Raw genomic sequence first — 26,437 nt, forward strand, 5'->3', positions numbered from 1 at the left:
CCCTACCTGGGAAGCTAGACTCTCAGAGCTGTGCAAAGAGGATGCTTTTTGCTTTTTCCGTCTCAGGTCTGGTGTGCCTCCCCACACCACTCGTCACCACAGTGTCTTCTGATTTGTGCTATTGACACTACCACCATTTATGTGTTTGTTTAGATCTTCCTCTCTAGAAGGAAAATCTGAGATCCACATGATGACTCTGTGATTTCATTTTCACTTCAGTGCCTTTTGCTTCGGTGTCTAGAACAGTCTGGCACATAGTAGATACTCAGTTAATATTTGCTCAGTGAAAATTTCATTTCCATATCAATTTCTGCATCTTTTTACAGGTGCAGTAGTCCCCTTCTTCCTTTCTGCGATTATTTTTCCCCCTCTCTTTTCTACTGCTCCTACCTTAACTAAAAGACCGATCTGTATATACTTTTCTCTTTCACGCACGACAAAAAAATAGAAAAACTATTTGTGTACCATTGACTACACTATTTAAATATACATTCAGGTTCCATAGAATCTGTGTATGTTGATTTTAAAGAATAATATGGGTCTGAGCCCTTAGGAAAGACTGAAATATAAAATGACACGATATTTAGGTTTTAGTCAAGTTAAATCTACCCATTCTGTTATTTTCATTGGCTTGAGAATTATTCATCTTTAAAAATATTTTATTAAAAAAATACATTGTATAAATACCCAAATTATATTATAATGCGGTTGCTTTTGAATTCTTAATTCTTCAATTTCCTTTCTTAATTGCCTCTGTCCACTCCTTTTTGTCTGCTTTCATTTCACACGTAACCCATGTCAGCAACTGAATTCTATTATAGATTTTATATCTTTTTATAACCATTCACATACATACAGATACAAACATGCTTGTGTATACACATTCACATCAATCTTTTTGTCATATTTTCCAAAAATGTGCCTCTTGTTTTTCTTACTCATTAATACCTTTTGGAAAGCCTTCCATGTTAACTATTCTAGATAAAATTAAAAATTTAAATAACTGTGTAACATCTCATGATATAGATAAGAAACAATAAACTCAAACAATTCTCCCTTAATAGACATTCACATTGCTTCCTGATGTTATTTTATTCAGTTTTATCACAAAACAAGGCTGTAATAAAAATAATTAATAAATTCTTTTATTTGTAAGTTCAAGGGATAAAAACAGTTTTCAAATTTTAATGTATGTTGCCATATTGCTTCTAAAGTGTTATAAATATTCACATTTTTACCCGAAAATTATAAAACTACTCTTTACTCATGTCCCCACAGATGTTGTAACTCTAACTTTTGCATTAATTTTAATCACTTACCAACTTGTGAAGTTGAATCTTTTCATGCCTTTCAGTTATTTAGATTGTCTCTTATGTAAATTATCAATATCTCTGTTCATTTCTCTACTGGGTTATTTGTGAAAATATGTGTTCTTTGATATTATCAATATTAACTCACAGTAAATATTTTCCATATTGTCTACTGTCTTTGTTCAAAATAACTTACTAGTAGACACATTGAAATATTTTTATAGTCAATATATTTTAATTTTATTATGTACATTTTAAGATTGCAGTATTGATTAATATCAATTTCCCTACTCCTAGATTAGGCATGTGGTCTTCTAGGTATTTTTGAAAGTTTCTTATTTTTAACTTTTCAACATTTGTACTTAATTCTGTTGCGGAAAAGTGGTGAAGACCGAGAGACTCAAGCGGCACACAGAGATGAGGGAGAACACAGCTTTATTACACCAGCGGGCTCAGAGGGATTATTCCCAAAAGACTGAGCACTTACTGGGGTTGGGCGCTTTGTTTTATAGGGTTAGGCCTCCGGGTTTGGGGGGGATTTGCACCATTGCTATTGTGGCGCTAGGGATTGGTTAAATCTGTCCAGGGTGCCGGGGTGGTCCATCTCTAACAGCTGTGATCGCTCAATACTGTTTTGATGGGAAAGCCTCTAACTGCTGTGCTCCCAGGGAAACTGCTCCGATAAAATATCGGAGGAGGGAGGGGGACGGGAAAGCTTCTAGCAGCTGTGCTCGCAGGAAAAAAAGTCTCAACAATTCAAGTGAATTTTTAAAAATTCACTTAAAAATCCAATATGCTGTGATGATAGTGGGCCAACTTTTACTTCTTACAAATGGATTATTAAATAATTTTATTCTACTCACCAAATTGAAATATATATATTAAAATTTGGTATATATTGGGATCTATTTCTATGTTTCTGATTCTATTTCACTGCTCTGTTTTTCCATTTCTATGACAATTCCAAATTGCTTTAGCTTTGTTTGCTGGAAAGTATTTTGTTTTGATGTTTAAAAAAAATACGTATCCTCAATGTTCTTCCTTATGAGTTTTTGGCTCTTCTTGGGCATTTATTCTTCCCTCTGAACTTTTTATCATATTCCAAAACAAATCCTGTCATCTGCATTACAAATATTTTCTGCATCTGAGCTATTTATCTACCAATGTTTTAAATGCTCTTATATTAAATGTATATATTAATTTGGGTAGACCTGACCTTTAAATGATTAAAATTTCCCTTCTAAAAATATGTTAGTTTTCAGAAATTTTAAAATATTTTAATAGGATTTTATTTTTTATGTCATTTATTTTTTTAATGTTCTCTTTTTCCTGTTAAACTTTATTTCTATATACTCTATATTTTGGTGACTGTCTAAAATGAGCCTGTTTTTACTTTACTTTCCTGGTGGTTATTGCTAATATTAAGAAAGGCTACTTTTAAAAAAATGTAACCTATTTTGAGCCACCAGTTAACCAATTTCTGCAATTAATTACAGTAGCTATTTACTAGAGTTTATTGATTTTCTTGGTATAAAATCATATTATCAGCAACAAGAAGATGGTTTTTGTCTCTTTAACATTCCTACCAAATATACACTAATTTTTGTCATTTACACTTATTATAATTCCTGAGAAAATATTGAACAATAAAGTGTTTGATGCCAAGAGAATATAAGTACTGAGACTTTACAATATTTTGGTAATGAAGCCAAAATGTGAAAAAAAATTAGTTTTTTCCATAATCTCTTTTCCCAATATTTTTCCATTAGCAATCAGTAATCTTGAGTTTTATTGGCATTATTGTGAAGTTTTAGAGCTAGAATGAACATTAGACTTAATTTTTACTTTTCTTCGTAAGTTTATAGACTATCACACTAAAATGCACCAATGTTTAGTCTTGTAGCTTAGGCAAAGCTAGGATGAGGAATCAAATTTTTTGTCTTCCAACTTGATCTGTTTTCTGCTTTAGAATACTGTTATCCACCATAGTTCACAACTTTTGAAGACCTTATAAAGAAAGAAATACAGGGAAATCATAGCAAAACATCTTCCAATAAAAGAAGAAGAAAGAGAAGTAGAAGGAGGAAGAGGAGGAGGAGGAGGAGGAAGAGGAGGGGGAGAAGAAAGTTCTCATTCTCCTGAAAACTTTGAGCAAATCAGTATGGGCAGTTCTACTAGGTCATTTGAATTGTTCTCTGTAGAACATGTTATTAAAATTGAAAGTACTTATCTATTATGCAAGTAATTTTAAAATTAACCCTTTAACCTTGGTTTTAGTGCCCTACTGCACAACATAATTGGATTATTTTCTATACCAGTGAGAAACGAGGATAAAACTTCAAAAATTGAACCATTTGAATTTAGAGCATGTCCTCTTAAAATTACTGTTTGGAAAGAAGAGCCACAGTACATTTATTAAATAGAATCTTATAACAATATAATTTCAAAGCTGGGTTGTTCTTTTGGTTGCCTTTTGTTAGACCTAAAGAAGAATTTTCAGCTTAGCGTCCTGATAAGGAATACACATGTGTTCCAATGGATTCAATATGAACAGAATTTTAATTTAGCTTGCCAAGATATGGTAGTATGATAGAATTTTTTGAGGGTGGTTATTTTGGAAAAAATGGATAAAGGGGCCTAGGAAATGATCTTTTAGCTAAAACTATAAAAAACAGACTGTCATTGATTTGCAGAATATGTTTGATGTTTATTTTACATAGCTGGGAAACGTTTAGTGGGAAAATTTTTTAAATCCGCTGCCGTTTTAACCTCGGATGTGGTGATTCAGATTCACCTTACGAAGCTGTAATCCACAAGCAATGTTCTCTTAGGTACTATAAGTTCATATTTATATCAACAATTCCAAACATCAATTATTAGATATTATGGATTTTACATTAGAGACAGAATGCTAGCCTTTTAAGTCATGTAGAGCCAAGCTCAATTTACAATGCAATTATAGTCAAATATTCCTTAGTGGAATTTATCTAAATGTAAACAGAATATCAAGCATTTGGGGAAAAATGTCTTCCACATTTTTGGTCCATTTTCAATGAAAATAGTTGTTTCATAGACATATAGTTACTCTCATATTATCACCTCCTGAGCTGGAAAATCACTTACCATGATGAGTTTTCTTTGACCATCTGTAGAAGACATTTTGCATAGAAGAGAAAACTGTTAACGGTAGTATAAAAAAGAAAATATTACTGGTAAAGGCTGCCTGAGTGTGAATGCAGTAGCTGCAGAAGAAACAACTTGATATTATTAGATTAGTGATAAATCTCATGACCATAAGTCAAGTTATAAGAGAAGGGATTTAAAAGAGCACTAATTTCAATTAAAATGCAATAGTCATTTGTACTGCAGCAATCTCAGATATAATAACAAGTCCTTTTTTTTCCCCTTCCCACAACTGTGCCATCTAGTACGTTATTGTTGCACACGAAACTGAAGTTTACCTTAGGTTAAAGCACATTTTTCCCTTTAGAAAGACTTCTTTATTTTTAAAACAATATCTTGGTTATATTCAGGACAGTGGAGTTAAGGGTTCCGTCTGTAAGTCTGAATCTCTAAACTGTATAAAGCAATAAAAATAAATAATGTCATGTGATATGCCATATTTGCATGGTTCTTATTATTTTATGGCAGCAAGAGTTATCATAAACAGCTGGTATCCTGGTATAATCTGATGGTATAATGTCTTTCATAAGTATTCTTTGGAAAAGTTGCAGTTGCCAGATTAAATTAGGGAGAATATTGTATTGAACTTTTAGGGGAAGACTGCTGAACTTGTGTATGTTAAGACTAAGAGAACTAATCAGGTGTTGGCAATATGTGGTGATATTACTGGTTGCCTGTACCACAAGGCATTAGTCCTGGGACAGAGGCAGATTGCTTTAGAAGCTCAATGTCTGTTTTTCCTGTATGTTTTTGTATCCCTCAGGCATTCTAGAGGAAAAGGTCTGTTTTCAAGTTAATTTAAATATGTGCTGTCACTAAGCTAATCCATTTGTTTAAAATCATTTTTAAATTCCATTTCTTCTTCCCACTGCTGTTACACTGTGCACATAATAATAAAGTTAAATTGTACAATAATATTTACTGATTTCTTTATATATAAAATATAATTTTGTCTCAGCCTTAGCATAATAGCTAGCTAGAAACTATTTTGAAAAGGAAAATTTCCATTTTCACAAGAGAATATAGATTTGCTGTAAAGCCCTTGCAATTGGCTCTATTTTTCTCACCCTAGGGTTGCCAGAATTTTTGTTCATTATCCTCTGTCACAACCTTTTAAGCACAATTAGATCCTATAATCTTAAGAACAGTTTACACCACAGCCTGAATCTGCTGCAAAATTTCTTGCTCTGGGCTCCACCATGATTTAGCAAAACTGTAGGGGCTATTTAGCAAATATATCAGTAATCCACTAGTAAATATTGTGTATGGCAACCAAAAGCTCATCAAGTGCTGTGCTTTTCAGTTGTTGAGGGATATGAGATATAACAAATGGCTCTTTATAGCAGGGGATAACTATTCATACCTTAGACCATAACTCCCCTGAAACTTCATTGAGGCCGCAGTTTCCTGAATTTTTGTGGGGATTATCTTCCATCCTCTGGTTGTCATCTGTCTTATCAAGGCATCTACTGTATTAACTATTTTGTGCTCACTAGGTCTGGTTAATATGATTTCATTGTTTTATGGACCAGAAACAGGAATGTGAGCAATGTCCCTGCAAGCTCCATTATAGAACAGAGCTAAAGAACTGACATCATTTGACATAGCCCCGAGGTAAAGTGAGGGAGATACCCTATTGTCTCTGCAGAGTGAAGACAAACTAGTTCTTGTGGTCTTTGACAGTTCACATGTAGAAAGATATTTTTTTAGACAAGGATCTGTATACCAAGTTCCAGGGGGCTCTGCTGATTTACTCCTGCAAAAGCAGTAGTTCTGGAATAGAGGCAGAGTCAATGGAATTCATACCTGTTTTAAATTTACAGTAAGATCCTGTCATTCTCCAAGAGCTTCTTTTTTACCCCCACTTTAAAAAATTTAATTTTAACCGCTGTGTTGGTTTATGTATAATCACTATATAAGGAAATACACATATTTATTGTGTATAATCTGATGAGTTGGGACACATGCAAATACCCATGATTCCATTATCACACTCAAGGTAACAGACACATCCAACACCTCCCAAAGTTTCTCCTGTCCCCTTGATGTAGGTGATGTTGGATCTGCTAGTAGTTTCTGAGTGTGGACCGGGATCGTGTCTCGTGAAGCCAAAGAATGGAAACACGGATCAAGGAGAGGCAAAAGTTTTAAAAAGAGTTTATTAGAGGCAGGAGAAGAGGTTGCAGCTCCCGAGCGGGAGGGAGCCCCGAATGGGGGGTGCCCCATGACTGAGGCAAAAGCTCTTACTTTTATACCTCCCCTTGCCTGCTTGGGGAAGGGGAGCTGTTTGAAGAAGGGAACTTGTTTGAAGAAAGGAATTGGCACCTTCTAATGAAATTCGTCATCAGGTTTGTTCTGCTTGCCCATCCTAAAGGAATTAGCAATGTCTCTTATCTAGCACTCTTATCTATCAGATCTGCTCCATTTATCAGACCAAAATGACTTTTATGATTTACCTCAAGGCCTTGTTACATTATGTCCTGGAACAAAGCAGTGATTTCAAAACCTGAAGTTTTAGGATATGACTGTCTTTGTTTATTTTACCAGGGACCTCCCTGTCTACTTAGGGACATGCTAACTCTCCTGTGTCACCCTTTTGTTTTCATTCTGTGGTAAGAACACTTAATGTGAGATCTACCTTCTGAACAAATTTTGAAGTGCACAGTGCTGTAACGTTAACTAGAGGCATAGGTTGTACAGTCCTGTGCAGCATAAGAGTGTCTCGGCCTCAGTGGACTATATATAATGACAGTTGTCTCATGAGATTATAGTGAAGCTGAAAATTTGTATTGCCTAGTGATGTCATAGCCATCTTAACACCTTAGTGCCAAACATCACTGTTTTGTGCAGGGCTAAGTCTAATGGCTGGAAATACCTGGGAACACTTATCTGGGCCCTGTGAGTGTCCCAAAGACATCTCCCCTTTCTAAGCCAACATTACAACTGGATGGATCCTTGTGATTCTTATGATTGCAAGATGCCCTTTAGCAATACCCACTAGAAAACTTGAGGAAAAAAAGTTTATTACTTACAGGTCCTGGAGCCTACAAAGGAAAGCTAGGGGGCACACAGTGAGGTTGTGGGGGAAGGAGGGAGGGAAGAAGAGAGAGACAGCAAGACAGCCATAGCCAGAGCAAAGGGGTGGGGTGTAGGGAGGGAGAGAGAGAGAGTGAGAGAGAGAGGTCAGGGGAGGGAGGGAGGGAGGAGAGGCGGGGGGAGAGAGAGAGAGAGAGAGAGAGAGAGAGAGAGAGAGAGAGAGAGAGAGACAGATAACTAGTGAATAAGGGGGGCCTGGGGTTCTGCTTTATTTTTATTTTAGGGTCAAGTGTGGGGGCCTAGGTTTTCGCTATAGCTCACTCATTATTGGTGAATTTCATACATAAGACCTGGAATTTAATGCCTGGGAAGTGAAAAACAAGTTGCCCAAAGTTTGCATGTTGTCAAAAATGGCAGGATTTCTTTCTTTTTAAAGGCTGAATAATATTCCATTGTATGTGTATACCACATTTATTATCCTTTTATCCATTGCTGGACACTTGGGTTGTTTCTATATTTCAGTTATTTAAACGAGTACTGCAGCAAACATGGGAGTGCAGATATCTCTTTGAGATTCTGATTGCAGTTCTTTGGCTATAAACCCAGAAGTGTAATTGCTAGATCATATGGTAGTTCTATGCTTAATCTTTTGTGGAATCTCTATACTGTTTTCTATAGCTCACACACCATTTTATTATACATAAAACAGTGTGCAAGGATTCCAATCTCTCCACATCCTCACCAACACTTTTTATCTTTAAAAAAAAAAAAAGCTATCTGTCTTCTTTATACCACAAATAAGTAAACTTGAATGTAAAAAGAATTAGCAATTATGTGTTTTTGAAGTTTTTCATGATGACACCAATGTCTACAGTGCTTCGAAGGAAATGATAATAGCTTTGGTTTATTATCCTTGTGGGGAGAAGTTACAGGATCTTTAACTTGGCTCTTCCTACTAGTACTAATAGTACTAATCCTGTGAATCAGGGAACCAAAGAGGGGATTCTTCCAATTGCTAAGTATAGCTACTCAAGTCATGTTTAATAACTGAGGGCAGAAAAGAGGCATGGTGTGTTTGCAGACCCACCAGGTCCACTCTGAGACAGACTTAGGCTAAAATACTCTTGTGACCTGACATTTATATGCCTCTGCTCTAACCTGTGATCCACAGTGCCATCTTGGAAACCTACATATTAGTACTGCCAGAAATCCCAGAAGATCTGGTTATTTTATTCCCCAGAGAATCATCAACTTGATAATTAACTGCAGTTTCCATTATTAAAAGATGATGCTTCCTCATCATGTGAATCCATCTTTCCATTTATTCAAGAGCCTTTAGGTCTGTGAAGTAGTTCTGGTCTGAAAATTGGGTGAGAGACCATGTTTCCCATTGTAGTGGCTTGAGGCAGGTGTCTAATCTTTATTCCTAAAGTATGACTTTAATAATAAGTTGACTTGCTTCAGTTCAAGTGAATAGCATTTTGTAATGATCTTTGTGGGTCAACAATTCTTGCTACCTTTTTGAAACATGCTTGCCATCAGGATAAGCACACTCACTTTTGCCTGGCAGTTAAGTGCTGCCCATTGGTCTCTGCCCCTCCAGCACCCCTAACACCTACTGTAGTCAGGAAGCCCAGTTCAGTAACAGTATTTCCAATCATCGCACATCCCTGCCGTTAGAGTATATCCGTACTAAAGAACTTTTCAAGGATGCTAGTGCTTTCCCGAGCAATGTATTTCTCAGTTATTTGCTGAATGGAAAGTTCCCTGGGCCTCCTATGGCACCGCAAAGAGGTAGATTCCCTCCTTAGTATTATAACAAGTGTATTAAAGAATGTAATTTAATTAATGTCAGCTAACATTGAGTTTAACCAAGAAAACATGTTTGTCCTATCTGCTTAAACTAATATATTGAATTCAGAACCTCTGAAAAAAATATAAAATGGCAACTATTTTTCTCTATTGATACCTCAAGCTGAGAATTTAAAGCCATGGCCTTGTCATTATTTGAGAGGTCTTCCCAATGAGGTCAGAAGCCAGTCTTGTAATCATCATTCCCACCAGGAAGCCCTAACGCAGCAGCTGCTTGGCCATTCTAAACCTTGCCTTCAATAGGCACCTTATTCCATGCATACTCCTGCGATCACTTAAATAACATTTTCTGGCACTGCATTCCATGGCTTATAAGTATTCCATTTTCCATTTGTGAGGTCATCAGTGCTTTAAATCAAACTAAGTAAAATAACCAATCCCTGACTGTCATTTTTGAGCTTCTATTTCCTTTATTTATGTACTCAATACAGTATCAGTCTGGATTCTGTCAGGCAAAGAGGCTTTCAATAGCAGGAAGTCTTTTAATTCAGGGAATTATATACTCACAAAAGAATTGGAGGTACAGAAGGATCGGTGATCTGGGAAAGCTTCTGTTGGATCTGAAGTTCTTCATCAGGTTTTAGAAAACTCAGGAAGATGTAGAAACAGTGATTCTATCTGACTGCAGCACTCAAACCCACGAATTAGAGAGTACTTGGAGGCACTTAGGAAAATACTTTATATCTACTGGAGATCATATAGCTGTCACTGCTGGAGAGCAAAATATGGTTTGTGCCTCTCCTCCACCTTCCAAATCTCATGTAACTGTCTTTATTGCTGGATAGGACCTAGAGCAAAACACATTTCATGGTTTCCAGCCATTTTGATACAGGGAGAGTGTAGAAGAGAGTGAGAATGGTAGTACTCTATCACCAAGCAAACTGACATAGTGGTTAAGAATATGAGGCAGACTACCTCGGTTCAGATCTGGGTTCCACCACCTGCTGCTAGTTGTGTGACTTTTGACTGGCCATCTAATGTCTCTGGGCCTCAGCTGTGCCAGCCAAGAAATGTAGATAATTTCCCTACCTTGAAGGCATACATGCACGTCAACTATGTATAACAATAACAATCACTGGTATATAGTAAGGCTAAATGCATTAAGGCATTGTTATTAAAATCTGTAAATGTGTAATACAGTTTTGTCAAAATCCAAACACAAAAACTGGGCATTGGATGATTTGTTTGGAACTGTTTGGGATCTGAGATATTTTTTTTTTTTTTTTTTTTTTTTTTTTTAGTTTAGGTGTTACTTCCCAGATGACTCATAATAATTTTGCTTCTTCAGGTATACACTATGTTTAAGGCTATATATTCTAGCAGCTAGTTTAAGCCTAATTAACATTGCTTTAGGTAAGGGAGGCTCTATTTCCTGCAGGCTCAGGGTAATATACGTAACTTATTATTTTAACTTTTTCATGAAGGCCAAGGAAAAAATTATAATGTTGTCATACTTCCTTTTTTTCTCGTCTGGTTAGGATCACTAATACACCATCTTGACTCTGTGTTTTATTAATGTCATCTTAGGGATCCTTAAATAATAAAATAACTCTAAAGGTGTGCTCCCTGCCTATAAAGTAATAAAATAAAAGCGAATTATTTTACAACTTAATTTCTTTAGAATGTTTCTCTAGTAGCTAATATTGATTGCAATGCAGTTAATTAAACATTTCACAAGTTCAGTTTATAATTTCTTAATGTTATCAATCCCTTCAAAAGTAGACCTACTATAAAAGATTGACTGCAAAAAAGGGTCACAATTCTTTATCTCTCCATCTCTATGCTCCTTCCTATATGCAATTATAGATTCTCCCATATAGAGGTGGAGACTTCTCCTATCCCTTGAATCTAGGCTGTGCTTGTGACCTGCATTTTTTGTCAACAGGAAGTGGTGGTATTCCAGGACTTGTGGGTTGTGACTTTGACTCTCTGTGCTCCTCTGCCTTTATTTTGAGAATATGCCCAGGTCCCAGCTAGCCTACTAGAGGACGACACTTGCAGAGACATATGGTATAGAGCTGTCTCAGCCCAGTTGTCCGAATAGAAGTCTCAGACATGTGAGAAAGCCCAGTCAAGATTAGCAAAACCAGCCTACAGCTGATCAAAGATGTATGGGTGAGCCCCTCCAAGCCCAGTTCAGATTAGCAGAATTTCCAATAGCTTTTAGAGCGAGAAAAAAAAGAAATAGGCCTCTGTGGTTGTATAGCTGTTGGTTACAAAGCATTTCTGTAGCAGTAGGTAAGTATATACAGTGACATAAAGACTGAAAAAACTGAGTAACAATCATATGTAAATTCAAAAAGCTTTTTTGTTTCCTAAATTCAGTAAAGCGGCATTCCCATGTCTTTGATTCTTTTCCTAAATGTACAATGCAAAGCTTTCAAAAAATATAATTTAGGGAAAATTCAGAACATTAGCTTCCATAACCAAAAGCATAGTTGTGTGTCTTATTCTTCCAAGAGTCTGCAGACCACAAATACAAGCCAGAAGAATTTATTCATGCCTTACATTTTACATTCTACACTTAGTTGCTGCCCATGTCAAAACAAACAAGGCCATTTGAAGAAATGAATAGTTTCTCTTTTATTATTGCTATGAAACAGAAAAGTCAGTGTCTAGAAAATTGCTTTGAAACAACTACTGAAGAAAAAACTTTGTAATGTACTTTGGGGGTGTGGAGATACTCTGAGGATAATGTTATGAGTGGAAAGCGTTTCAAGCATTCAACGTGTAAGTTTTCAGAACAAAATACACGTATTAGTTGGCATAAAATAAAAGCACCCTGCAGTATTGTTTGAAACAGACAACAGTGGTTATTTCTGAGTAACCCCACTTTAACACAGGACCAAGTGAAGTTTTCCAGCTGGGGTGAATAGGACATGGAAAAAACTTTGAAAAGAGGAAATTCAAGTTAGTTCAGGAAAATCACATCTTTCACCTATAATGTGCCAGTCACTCTACCAGGAGCTGAGGATATAGTCATGACCAAAGAAAATGATTTATCAGTCTGTATGAAATGCAGAATAAAAGTGTGTGTGTGTGTGTGTGTGTGTGTGTGTGTATGCAATAAAATTTGCCTACATGATCAGAGAATGAGTCCCAGAGGAGGAAATAAATGACTGGGTCTCAATTTATAGTTTACATGATAGGAAAAAAAGGGGTGACAGTACTAAACAGGAATAGCAAAAGTATGGAAATGTGAATACATGAGTCACAGTGGGAAAGCTCAGTCCCGGCGTAACAGCTTGCACGAGCACAGGTGCTATGGGACAGAAGAGGATGGAGATAAAATATGATAGTCAAGATGGTGTATTAGTTGTCTATTGCTGCAGACAATCTAACCCAAAGCTTAGTTACTTAAAACAACATTTATCTCAGGAATTGGGCATGGTTTAACTGTGTCCTCTGCTCTCAAGCTCTGACAAGACTGCAGTCAAGGTAAATAGCAGGGTTGTAATCTCATCTGGAAGGGAAAAGACCCACTTCCAAGCTCACTCACATGGTTGTGAGGAAGAGCTGGTTACCTGTGGGCTGTGGGCATGGCAGTCCCCCTGGGCAGCTCACAACTTGTCAGCTTGCTTCATCAGGGCAAGTAAGCAAGAAGAGCCTGAAAGTGTGAACAAGTTGGAGTCACAGTCTTTTGTAACCTAACCTCAGAAGTGACTTCCATGATGTTTGTCATATTCTATCCATTAAAAGCAAGTCATTAGATTCAGCCCCCATTCAAAGAAGGAGGAGAGCAAATTATACAAGGGCATATATAAGAGGAGGCAGAGATCATTTGGAGCTATTTTATTTTATTTTTTTAAAGAATTGTATTAAAATATAGCTAACATAAAGTATTGTACTAGTTTCAGGTGTACACCATAGTTATTCAATGTTTATATACCTAACGACCTAAAGAAGTGATTGTCATAAGTCCAGCAACCATCTGACACTGTACCTCTCTATCACAGTATTATTGACTGTGTTCACTTTGCTGTACATTACATCCCCATGCCTTACGTGTTTTATACCTGGAGATTTGGACCTCTGTTTCCGTATACCTTTCCCCCTATTTTAATTTTTCAATTACAGTTGACATTCAATATTTTATGTTAATTTCAGGTGTACAGCATAGTGGTTAGACATTTATATAATTTAAGAAGTTATCCACCAACTACCCAGGATGTAACCATTGGTTTTTGGGGGAGATACTAGAAGGTTTATTAGTCTTTTGGATAAGAACTATTTATTTCATCATCAGTGATAAACAAAAATAATAACAATAATAAATAAATAAATAAAATGTTTTTTAAAAAAGAAAAAGAGTGAATAAGCAGGGTGAACAAGAAAGTTCAAGATCAGTGTTTTTATAGTTTTCCTCTCTCCTTCACTCTGAGGCTTTTTCCAAATGGCCCTTTTCACTTTTGTAGTGATTCGGTCATCTTCAGACGAACTTCGCCATTTTTGTAATAAAGCATGGACTTCATAATAAAGGCTTCACTGTAGACCTTTTAACTTAGAAGCATTTCTTCTTTTCATCCTGCTTCTGGTTCTTAAATTAAAATTGTTCTTTGACATTTTACATTTTATCATCACTGTCACATCTAGAAGAAAAATCACATATATAAACCATATCCAAGCATAAGGTGATAAAGCTTACATCTGAAAAGACCAAAATACCCCTAAAGGTATGTAATGGCCTTTTAGCTGTAGAGGACTGTGAATAACATATAATCCCCAAGTGAGCAATGTTTTTTTCAAATCCTTCACTTTTTGATCCGTGATGTCACTGAATGAGCTCCAATATATCCTTAACATTAGGCTCAAACAGCTTGTCTTCTTGGAAGCCATTTCTAGCCTTTCAGACAGAAACGACAATTTCTTCTAAAATTTATCTCTAGAACCTATGTTTCATATATTTGTTTACATATGTATTTTGCTTTCTAGACTGTCATTTTCCTGATGACAAATAGAGTGCTTTAAGTGCTAATATGTGAAAGCTCAATGAATGTGTATTGAATAGGTGAATTTTCCTTTTAACAATTATCAAAATTACAGGATGTTTTGTGAATTCTATGGAATCAATTTAAAAAAATAATATATAAGGCACTGTAAATATGTAGCTAAATATGTAGAAAAAGAGATAAGATGGTGGAACGCAGGAGCTTGACTCTCGGCAGGCTCTTGGATTCGGTAAGGCTGAAAAAAGACAACGGAACCGTAGGTAAAAGGTTCATACTACAGGTATACTCTCCAGGCAGCTGGTCCAGACGCAGGAAACAGCATCCGTGCTCTCTGGAGCAGCCACGACAGTTTTTCAGCATGCTGAACAAAAGTGGCTTACCGCCAGCTGGTTATATAATGGGGGGTTGGGGAGTGGGGAACAAGTGTCCAGGTGGTGTGTCCATGCATGGGTTATGAGCTCAGCCAGTACTTTTCCACGTGAGGTCAAGAGCCTGGCTCTACTGTTCTACTGGCCCTGTCCCAACGGATAGTATAGTAAGCAAATAACTGTGGTATTTGATTAGTTCAGGTAGGGTAAAATATGCTTTTGTAACAAGTAAATCCTAAATTCTCAGTGGTTTACTGCAATAGGATTTTATTTCTCATTCATTTACATCTGAGGTGGGTCTAGCAACTTTACAGGGTGACTACTCCAAAACATTACCCAGGGATCTGTGCTTCTTCCATCATGTGTCTCAGCCGACTTGGAGTTCTTGCTTACAAAAATGGATGAAAGAAAGAGAAAACGTGAAATAGCACAAAAATCTTTTCAGAATGTGGTTTGGAAGAGACATTTGTCATTTGTTATGTTCATTTGGCCAAAACTCATCTTATTACTCTGTCTAGATGCAGGGGGCTCAGAAATGCCTTCTTGTACTGATTAGCATAATGTATTGTCTTTAACTAAGTTGCCAAGTAAAATAAGTGTTAAGACAATTTGTACAGGCAACTTAAAGAAGAATAGTTTACTGTACAATTCTTTCAATTTCATTCTTATCACTACACTCCAAAATATTTTCTCCATGTATTATTAAACTACAAATATAGAAAGATCTTTTGAGGTGAGAAAGCATATCATAATGATCACATACCTCTTAGCACTGCTGAGCTCTTATTCCATTCACCTTTGGATAAATTGCTGTTTATAAATATTGTATTGGCACCAGCATGACGAATCTATTAAATATTGATTTAGTAAGAGGCATGCAGTAGAGTTTACCTTGTCATTATCTTACTTTTTAGGAAACATCAATAGGACTATTCTTTCAACAAAACCAAACAAAACAAAACAAAAAACCAAAACAAAATAAAACAAAAAACCCTCAATTCATTAGTTTAATAAGGTTTATTGAAATAACTTTTTATGCTACTCTTCCTAGCGAACAGACATGTTCTGTGTATATATGAGGCACACAAGCAAAAACATACAAATGGACACATGCCTACACAAAAATAAACAGTGATCCTAACACAGTTGTAATCTTTGATAACCTAATGTTTGATTACATAAATTAACATTAGTGATCGTAGCACAGACTTAATATTTGAATTTATGCCTTCAGAAATATTGAAATATTTTTATTCCCAAATATAATTTTAGGTCATTTATGCTTAAATTCTAATTTCATATTTGATAAATTTGATATCTAACGTATAATTTGATAATTCTACTGCTGCTCAGAGAATGTATTTTTAACATTCAATATTTTATGCCTCAAAAAATTAGTAGTTTTTCATTCTGAATATAACTGTAAGAAGTACTACAAGGGAAACATAGAATAAAGCACATAGAATTTTGTCTCCATATTTTACAAATGAGGAAACTGCTTACAACTGGCTAAGATTAGTCAACAACTGAAGAATGGAGTCAATAATTTAAGAATTATAAATAAAACTGTATAGATTTGGATTCAGACACACTTGAATTCAAATTTTGGTTCTGTTGCTTAATTTCTATATGACAATATATGTTACTTAATCTTCCTAACTTTCACTCTTTTATTTATAAAATAGGGACAATACTACATTAATTTCAGAGTTGCTGTAATGATTAAATGAAATAACAAATGGAAAGTAGCTAATGTGTAACTCAATAAAATTTTAGTTATTAGTAACACATTTCTGTCTTTCTGATGAGAATAATAAATTTTATTTCTAACTTGAGGACTTAAATCATTTTCAGACAAAGAAAGTATAGGAAGTTTTGCTTATATTTTTTTCCTTTGCCTATCATTAGCAGATTGAGTTTTGGCAAGAAGGTTTTCTATTAATATAATTTCTTGAATTTATTTGAAAATTATATAGTAAGATATGTCATCTGAACACATGTTATAATTGAACTCATCAAAGAACAGAAAATTGAAAGTATTGTTGAATTTAGAAATTTCCTAAGTGTTAGAAAACTACTGGCAAGAAGACAGTTTATTTTAGGCCTGTTACTATATTAAATCGTGTTAGACGACCTGAACTTTTCACCAACAATTTATGGCTCTTGCATCATGACATTGCACCAGCTCACACGGCACCATGTGTGAAGGAGTTTTTAGCCAGTAAACAAATAACTGAATTAGAATACCCTCCCTACTCACCTGATCTAGCCCCCAGTGACTTCTTTCTTTACCTGAAAATAAAGGAAATACTGAAAGGAAAACATTTTGATAACATTCTGGACATCAAGAGTGATATGACGAGAACTCTGATGGCCATTCCAGAAAAGAGTTCCAAAATTACTTTGAAGAGTGGACTAGGCACTGGTGTCAGTGTATAGCTTCCCAAGGGGAGTACCTCGAAGGTGACTGTAGTGATATTGAGCAGTGAGGTATGTAGCACTTTTTCTAGGATGGTTTTTCGACCTTAATTGTCAGACCAAATGTGTGTGTGTGTGTGTGTGTGTGTGTGTGTGTACTTGGACAAGTAAATGTAAGTGTTCAGAAAGTAAACAGAAAGCAGTCCAATTTCTGAAGGATGCAGTGGAGCGCATGCATTCATGTAGCGCTAAATCATGATATGAAGGAAATTTAGTTAAAATTCAGAAGTGAGATAATACCATTTTCATTTTAAAGGGCTTTTTTGAATAACAGAATAGATATGTAATTTAAATTATAAAACATAGAAAATATTTTAAATAATATAAAATAAATGTGAATTAATACTTATGTGCTTCCAGAAAAAAAATATTTTAGAGGAAACAAAGAAATACTACGGTAGATTTTACGACACAAATGCGTGAATATTTTTGACCTAACAACACTAAGAATTAAACTGAAAATTGATACCTGGAAATAATATATGAAACATATATAACAAAGGTAAAATCCCTCATAAGAAAGCATTTATATGCCATTAACAACGACCAAAAAATGAACACTTCCATATAAAGAAAGACAAAGGAAATGAACAATTCACTTAAAAAAATAAATTCTAAAAATATGGAACAGAAGTTCAACTCCATTAATATTTAAAGAAATTTACATTTAAATAAGAAGTTAACTATTTTTAAGACACTAAATTGGAAAAGATTTTAAAAAGAAGTGGTGGGAATACTAGTGCCTAGTATTGGCAAGACAGAAAGAACAAGCACTTTTAAGCACGCTGGAATAAATGTAAATCAAGACCTACTTTCCTTTTTATTTTTAAAATTTTTCAAAAATTTATTCTGTTTTATTTTTTGTTTCTTTTAAGTATAGTGGTATACTTATTTTCATTATATTAATTTCAGGTGTACAATATAGTGATTTGACATTTTTACACCTTACAGCTTGTGATCAACCCACTAATTTTAGTTATGATCTTTCACCCTGTAAACTTACCACAATATACTTTCTAGTAGAAAATAATATTTGTCAAGAGCAGAAAAGTGATAAAAATAAAACATCAAAATATTACTTTAATATCAGAAAAGCTGAAAATTTTCTAGTTTTCCAACACCAGGTGAATAGGTTAAATAAATTGTTGTACATCTTGTAGCAGATCAATAGTTCCAACAAAAAAAATCATTCTTTGAAAGGGTCTTTCTTCACATGAACAAATACTTATAGTTTTCACTTTTATTATATTATATTATTTAAGACCAGGTCTTATATTATAGTAAAATAAGATTGGGTCTTATATTAATGTTTGCTCCAAAAGAGCATTAGAGCTGACAGTTTGGCTAGGTCTTATTTTCCGGGAAACAGTATTTGTCTTTCTGACAGTTTATTATCAGTGTATAAATATGTAACTGACTCCTGAATATCAATTTTATATACGGCTACTTTACTGAATTCATTTATTAGTTCCATAGTTTTTTGGTGGAACCTGTAGGGTTCTCTCTATATAGTATCATGTCATTTGCAAATAATGAGTTTTACTTCTTCCTTTCCAATTCGCATACCTTTTATTTTCTTTTCTTGTCTTATTGCTGTGGCTAGGACTTCCAATACTATGTTGAATAAAAGTAGTGAGAGTGGTTATCCTTGTCTTAAAAATAAGCTTTCAGCTCTTCACCATTAAGTATGTTAGCTGTGTGTTTGTCATATACGGTCTTTATTATGTTGAGGTCTGCTGAAATTTGTTCGTTAAATTTTTCTATGTTCATCAGGGTTATTGGCCTATAATTTTTGTTTGTTTTTTTTAGTATATTTGTCTAATTTTCTTGTGGTAATGGTGGTCTTGGGAAATGAGCAGAAGCTTTTCCTGCTCGTCAATTTTCAGGAATAGTTTGCGAAGGATAGGTATTAATTTTTTTAAGTGTTTGGGTAAAATTCTCCTATGAAGCCATCTGGTCCTGAACTTATGTTTGTTGGGAGTTTTTTGATTACTGATTCAATTTTATTAGCAGTTATCAGTCTGCTCATATTTTCTCTTTCTTCCCCATTCAACCTTGGGAGATTGTAAGTTTCTTGGAATTTATCCATTTCTTCCAGATTGTCCACTTTGTTGGCATATAATTTTTCATAGTATGTCCTTATAATCTTTTGTATTTGTCTGGTGTTGATTTGTCACTTCCCCTCTTTCATTTCTGGTTTTATTTACATGGGACCTTTCTCTTTTTTTCTTGATAAGTGTGGCTAAAAGTTTATCAATTTTGTTTATCTTTTTAAAGAACCAGATGTTGATTTTATTTGTCTTGTCTATTGGATTTTTACTCTATTTCATTTATTTCTACTCTGATCTTTATTATATCCTTCCTTATACTCTGGGCTTTGTTTGTTCTTTTTTTTTTTCTTAGTCCCTTCAAGTGTAAGGTAAAGTTGTTTATTTGAGATATTTTCTTGTTATTTGAGGTGGCCTACATTTCTATAAATTTTCCTCTTAGACGTGCTTTTGCTGTGTCCCACAGATATGGGTCATTGTGTTTTTATTTTCATTTGTCTTAGGGTATCTTTTGATTTATTCTTTGACCTTATTGTTAACCCATTCAGGGTTTAGTAGTGTGTTATTTAGCCTCCACTTCTTAGATTTTTTTCCAGTTTTCTTCTTGTAATTGATTTCTAGTTTTATACTATTGTAATTGGAGGAGATTCTTGATGTTATTTCAATCTTCTTAAATTTGTTGGTATTGGTTATGTGGCCTAACATGTGGTCTATTCTGGAAAATGTTCCATGTGCACTTGAAAATTATATTCTGCTGCTTTTGGGGTAAATGTCCTAAAAATATCAGTTAAGTTCTTCTGATCTAATGTATCATAAGGGCAGTTTCCTTTTTGATTTTCTGTCTTGATGATCTATCCATTGATGTCAATATGGTGTTAAACTCCCCTACTATTGTATTACTGTTGATCTTTCCCTTTATGTCTATCAATATTTGCTTATATATATTTAGGTGCTCCAACATTGAATGCAAGATATTTACAAGAGTTATACTGTTCCTTTTATCATTAGGAAATTAAATGCCCTTTTCATTTCTATTTGCATAAAATATCTTTATCCATTTACTTTCAGTTAATGCATGTCTTTTGATTTGAAATGGGTATCTTGTAAGCAGCATATCTATGGGTCTTGATTTTTATTCATTCAACAACCCTATGTCTTTTTTTTTTTTTTTTTTTTTTTTTGAAGGGGAACAGGACTTGATTGGGGAACAGTGTGTACTTTCAGGACTTTTTTTTTTTTTTTCCAAGTCAAGTTGTTTCCTTTCAACCTTAGTTGTGGAGGGTTCCATTCAGCTTCAAGTTGTTGTCCTTTCAGTCTTAGTTGTGGAGGGTGCTGTTCAGCTTCAAGTTGTTGTCCTTTTAGTCTTAGTTTTGGAGGGCGCAGCTTAGCTCCAGGTCCAGTTGCCATTGCTATTTGCATGGGGCACAGCCTACCATCCCTTGCAGGAGTCGAACTGAAAACACAAGGTTGAGAGGATGCGCTCCAACCAACTGAGCCATTCGGGAGCTCAGCCGCAGCTCAGCTCAACGTGCCATGTTCAATCTTAGTTGCAGGGAGCCAGCCCACCATTCCTTGCGGGACTTGAGGAATTGAACTGGCAACCTTGTGGTTGAGAGCCCACTGGCCCATGTGGGAATCGAACCAGCAGCCTTCGGAGTTAGGAGCACGGAGCTCTAACCTCCTGAGCCACCGGGCCGGCCCTTTTTTTTTTTTTTAAAGATTTTATTGGGGAAGGGGAACAGGACTTTATTAGAGAACAGTGTGTACTTCCAGGACTTTTTTCCAAGTCAAGTTGTTTTCCTTTCAATTATAGTTGTGGAGGGTGCCGTTCAGCTTCAAGTTGTTGTCCTTTCAGTCTTAGTTGTGGAGGGCACAGCTCAGCTCCAGGTCCAGTTGCCGTTGTTAGTTGCAGGGGGCACAGCCTACCATCCCTTGTGGGAGTTGAACTGGCAACCTTGTGGTTGAGAGGATGCATTCCAACCAACTGAGCCATCTAGGAGCTCAGTGGCAGCTCAGTTGCAGGCGGTGCTGTCCACCATCCCTTGCAGAACTCCAAGAATTGAACTGGCAACCTTGTGGTTGAGAGGATGCGCTCCAACCAACTGAGCCATTTGGGAGCTCAGTGGAAGCTCAGCTCAAGGTGCCGTGTTCAATCTTAGTTGCAGGGGGCATTGCCCATCATCCCTTGCGGGACTCGAGGAATTGAACTGGCAACCTTGTGGTTGAGAGCCCACTGGCCCATGTGGGAATCAAACCGGCAGGAGCATGGAGCTCTAATCACCTGAGCCACCGGGCCTGCCCAACCCTATGTCTTTTGATTGGAGCATTAGGTCCACTTACATTTAAAGTAATTATTGATAGCTATGTAGTTATTACCATTTTATTAATTGTTTTCTAATTGTTTTGTAGTTCTTCTCTGTTCCTTTCTTAATCTCTTGCTCTCCTCTCTTGTATGTGAATGACTTTCTACATTTTTCATGTTTGGATTCATTTCTCTTTATTGTTTGTATATCTCTTGTAGATTTTTGGTTTGTGGTTATCATTTGCTTCCTAAACACCGAGCTATGTTTGTAACAATCTATTTTAAGTTGATGGTCACATAAGTTTGAACACATTCTAAAATTACTATAATTTTTACTCACCACCTCCACATTTATATCTTTTTCATTATTTTTTGCTTATTTTGTATGTGTTTGTGTGTATCCTTTGATTTATTGTAATTACACATGATCTTTATACTTTTGCCTTTTCACCTTTGTACTACCTTTATAGTTGGCTGGCCCACTGCTTTTACTGTTTGTCTTTGTCAATGAGATTTTTTATCTTTCCTTTATTTTTTATTTTTTTTATTTTCTACTTAAAGAAGTCCCTTTAAGATTTCTTGTAATACTGGTTTAACTTTTTCTTGTCTGAGAAACTCTTTAACTCTCCTTCAATTCTAAATGATTGTCTTGCTGGGTAGATTAATCTTGGTTGTAGTTCCTTGCTTTTCATCACTTTGACTATTTTGTACCAATTTTTTCTGACCTGCAAAGTTCCTGTTGAGAAATTAGCTGATGGTCTTATGAGAGCTCCCTTGTACATAATTAACCACTTTTTTTTCTTGCTACTTTTAAGATACTCTCTTTGCTTTAACCTTTGACATTTTAATTATGTGTTTGGGTGTGGGCCTCTGGGTTTATCTTTTTTGGGACTCTGCACTTTCTGGACTTGTATGTCTATTTCCTTTGTCAGGTTAAGGAAGCTTTCCATCATATTTCTTCAGATATGTTTTCAATTCCTTGCTCTCTCTCTCCTCCTTCTGGGACCCTGTGATGTGAATATTGGTACACTTGATGTTGTCCCATAGGTCTCTTAAATTATTCTCATTTTTTTATTACATATTTTTTTTTCTTTTCTCATTGGGTATTTCCTGTTATCTTGTCTTCCAGATTGCTGCTTCAGTCTTCTACTTCATCTAACCTGTTTTTGAGTCCATCTATTATATTTTTCATTGCAGTTATTGCATTTTTTATATCTGACTGGTTCTTTTTTTATGATTTCTATGCCTTTGTTGAGGTTCTCAGTGAGTTCATCTGTTCTTCCCTTAATTTCATTGAGCATCCTTATAACCAGTGTTTTGAACTCTGTTCTGGGTAGATTACTTGTCTCCATTTTGTTTAGTTCTTTTTATGGAATTTTGTCATTCTTTCATTTGGAACCTGTTTATTTTTCTCCTCATTTTGGTGGACATCCTGTGTTTGTTTCTATGTGTTAGGTAGATCTGGTGCATCTTCCATAAGTGGCCTTGTGTAATAGGTGTCCTGTGAAATCCAGTGACACAGTATCCCTGTTTACCTGAGCAAGGTGCTCCAGGGTTGTCCCGTGTGTGCCCTGATGCTGTAGTTGACCTTTGATTGCTGTTGGCACATCAGTGGGTGGGATTGACCTTTAGTCTGACTGGCTGTGAAAGCTAACCTTGACTGCAGTGGACAATTTGTTATATGGGAGCTGACCCTGTGAAGTAGAAGTCACTTTAACAGGGTTGTGGTGCCAGCTGAGTCTGCCCATTAGGGTGTCATTTGTGCAGCTGGTTGGGTGGTGTTCTGGTGTGGACTGAAACCACCCACCAAGTGTGTTGGTTCTGGAACCTCTTAGGAGGGGCTCCAGTGCAGACCAATGTCAGCTGCCATTTGTGCCTAGCTTGAGTCTGCCAGGTAAGAGCTACAAAATTCTCTGTGGCTGATTGCCACTTGTGCTGGGCTTGAAGGCACTCAGGGAAGGCTATGCTGTGAACTGAGGCCAGCTGTCACTAGTGCCAGGCTTGGGATACTTTGGTGGACAGCACGATGTGAGCTGAGGCCAGCCACAACTTGTGCCAGGCATGTGGCTGCTTAATTGAAGTTATGTTGCAAACCAACACTGGATGTAGCTTATGCCAGATTTAGTTTGGTTCACCTTATGGGAGTTACAATGCAAGTTGATACCAGTTGCACTTTTGCTTGGCTGTGAGTTGCTTAGAAAGAGGTACAGGACACATTGAGGCTAGCTACTGCTTGTTTGGATTTTTTGGACCTTTGAGATATTTTGGGAAAGTCCACAGCATGAGCTGAGGATGTCTACTTGTGTGGAAAAGCTTCTGGAAGTCTTTTGGGCTAGGCATAAGACGTGGGTGGGATGGAGTCTCAGGGAATCACCACAGCTGGGCAAACGGTGTTAACCAGGTTAATGGAGAGCTCCAATTTGTGCCTGCCTATGTCTACTGGCTGGGTTGGAGAAAAGCTCAACAAAGCAGAAATGGCACCTGCCAGCACTTCCATCCCTAGAGGGAATTGTCCCTCCAGCTCTCGCCCTGAAGCTATTCAATCCAGTTCCTCCCTGTATGTCTTAGGAGCTTTTAGAGCTGCTGACCCTGCACTGGAATGCAGAGTGAGTGAATTTGCGAGCCAGTGAATTTGTCAGTGAGTTAGTTCATGCAGGAGCCTCTCTAGAGGAATGCCTGGGACTCCAGCAGCATTCCATCTCATTCGGATGCATTCCCTACTGGTTTTTACAGCCAGATGATATGGGGATGCCTTTTCCCAGCACTGATGCCTTGGCCTTGAGATCTCAATTTAGGACTGGGACCCTTCAATCCTCGGGAGGGGGGGGGGTGTTCTGCAGTTAAGATATCCCTCCTGATTTTTAATTGCCACATTGTGGATGTGGGACTTGCTTGTGCCACAACTCTAACCCTCCCGCCTGTCTCATGATGACATCTTCTTTGTATCCTTAGTTATAGGACTTTTGTTTATCTACTCTTCATATGGTTTTCAATGATGGTGGTTCTATAATTTAGTTGTAATTTTGATATGGTTGTAGGAGGAGACGTGTACAACATTTGCTTACTCCACCATTTACAAGAAGTCCTTACAATGTATTCTGAATTGACAAGAAGAATAAAACTTTTTTTAGTACAATTCTAATTTTGAAACTTTTGAATAACATAACATTCACTTGCTAGGATATTCCCGGATCCTCAGGCCTTTGGGGTTTTTCCTTCTGATAATTATGTAATAGAATGTTAGATTTGAACTAATTTGGTTTTATTTTCAGAAAAACCCCAAGACAATTATGTAGGGCCACCACACAAACTTGTAAAAAAGGGTACCAAGGAACATTTATCATAAGGCTGAGGAAATTAAAAGGCCCAGAATTAGAAATTAGAAGAGGATTGAGAGAGAAGGGTCTTGGGGTGGGGGAGTGCTTGCCCCTCAACTCACGCTTAGAAAAGGAACTAAAGGAGACATGCAGAGTTTAATATATGTACCTAACATTTTGGAGAATATAGTGGACTTGTCTCTGCCTTATACTCAAGACATCTAAAGTGCCCAGACCTGGCTGGATGGTTTGTTTCTCTGATAGTGGAGCAACAGAGAGTTGGTGGCATTTGCCAACTTACACTCCTAGAGTCTTTCCAGACAGAAGATGCACGAGTATGAACTGTGGGCCAGGGACGATTGACTCATTTGAGTGAGGATTAACTGATGCTTTACAGCAGAGTGAACTGTAGGATTTTTTAAGGCTGAGGAAAGAGCCAGGAGCAGCCAGAGATGAATTTCCTCACATGAAGAGAAGTAGATGAAAGATCCACAGCAATAGTTTAGTGGGTCTGAAGAGCCCAGGAATGTGCTCACAAAAATAGTGTTACTGAACCGGGTCTGTGGGCTCATTGCCCGTCATACACAGGGAAGCCGAGTCTGAGGCAAGAAGTTTTTCACAGAGAAAAGGGTTTATTTGTGAGGCAGCCAGACAAGGAGACCAGAGATAAGGCTCAGATATAAGGCTCAGATCGGTCTCCCCGAAATGGGTGAGGAAAAAGCTTTTAAGAGGGAGGGAGTGAGATAGTAAATCTTATAAGACATTGTTTTGTTAACTTCTGATTGGGTTAGATTAAGGTGCCAGGCCAAGTGCAAATTATTAGGCACCCCTAGCTTCTGAATACTGTCCACAAGGACTGAGTTTGTGTACAAAGATTAGAAGAAATTCCTTTCCGGCTGTCCATCGGCATCGGTGTGGTTCTTTTGTTGGAATATGGGAGCTCATCAAATTCATTTTCATTAAAGCCCACATATTGTCTTTTGCCCAACCAATTTACAAGGTATGAAGAAAAGAGTTAAGCAGTCCTGAGGTGCTATCTTTAGAAAAGCCCACTTGCAAAGTTGGCCCTTCGTTAGTTTCTAGGCTGATGAAAGAGCCAGCAGCAGCCAGAGATGAATTTCCTCATATGAAGACAAGTAAATTAGAACTCCACAGCAATAGATTAGTGTCCCTGAAGAGCCCAGGAAACTGCCCACAAAAGTAATGTTACCGAACCGGGTCTGTGGACTCATTGCTGGTTGTACACAGGGAAGCCAAAATCTGAGGCAAGAGGTTTTTCACAGAGAAAAGTGTTTATTTGTGAGGCAGCCAGACAAGGAGACCACAGAAACTAAATCATAAACAGTCCCCTATGTTGATATAAAGTTTCTTTACATGATGAGAGTGACTCACCATGTCTAATCTGTGTATACAAACAACATAACCATGCCGAACACCTACTTTCCATCTGGAATTCTGATATGTGCTAGGAAGAAGGTGCCCACGTGACCACTCTCTAATTAAGAACCTTGAGCATTGAATCTCTAATCAGCTTCCCTGGTGGACAACACTTCACATATGTTGTCAAACTCATT

At 36.6% G+C, this 26,437-nt stretch overlaps 1 protein-coding gene across 3 annotated transcripts in view; it reads left to right on the top strand.

Annotated features, from left to right (window-relative positions):
* The window catches only part of NPFFR2 (neuropeptide FF receptor 2), a 306,596-nt gene that overhangs the window by 264,961 nt on the left and 15,198 nt on the right, over positions 1–26,437 (top strand). The gene's annotated exons all lie outside the window — the stretch shown is intronic.

Source organism: Rhinolophus hipposideros (assembly GCF_964194185.1).
Source record: "Rhinolophus hipposideros genome assembly, chromosome: 1".
NCBI lineage: Eukaryota > Metazoa > Chordata > Mammalia > Chiroptera > Rhinolophidae > Rhinolophus > Rhinolophus hipposideros.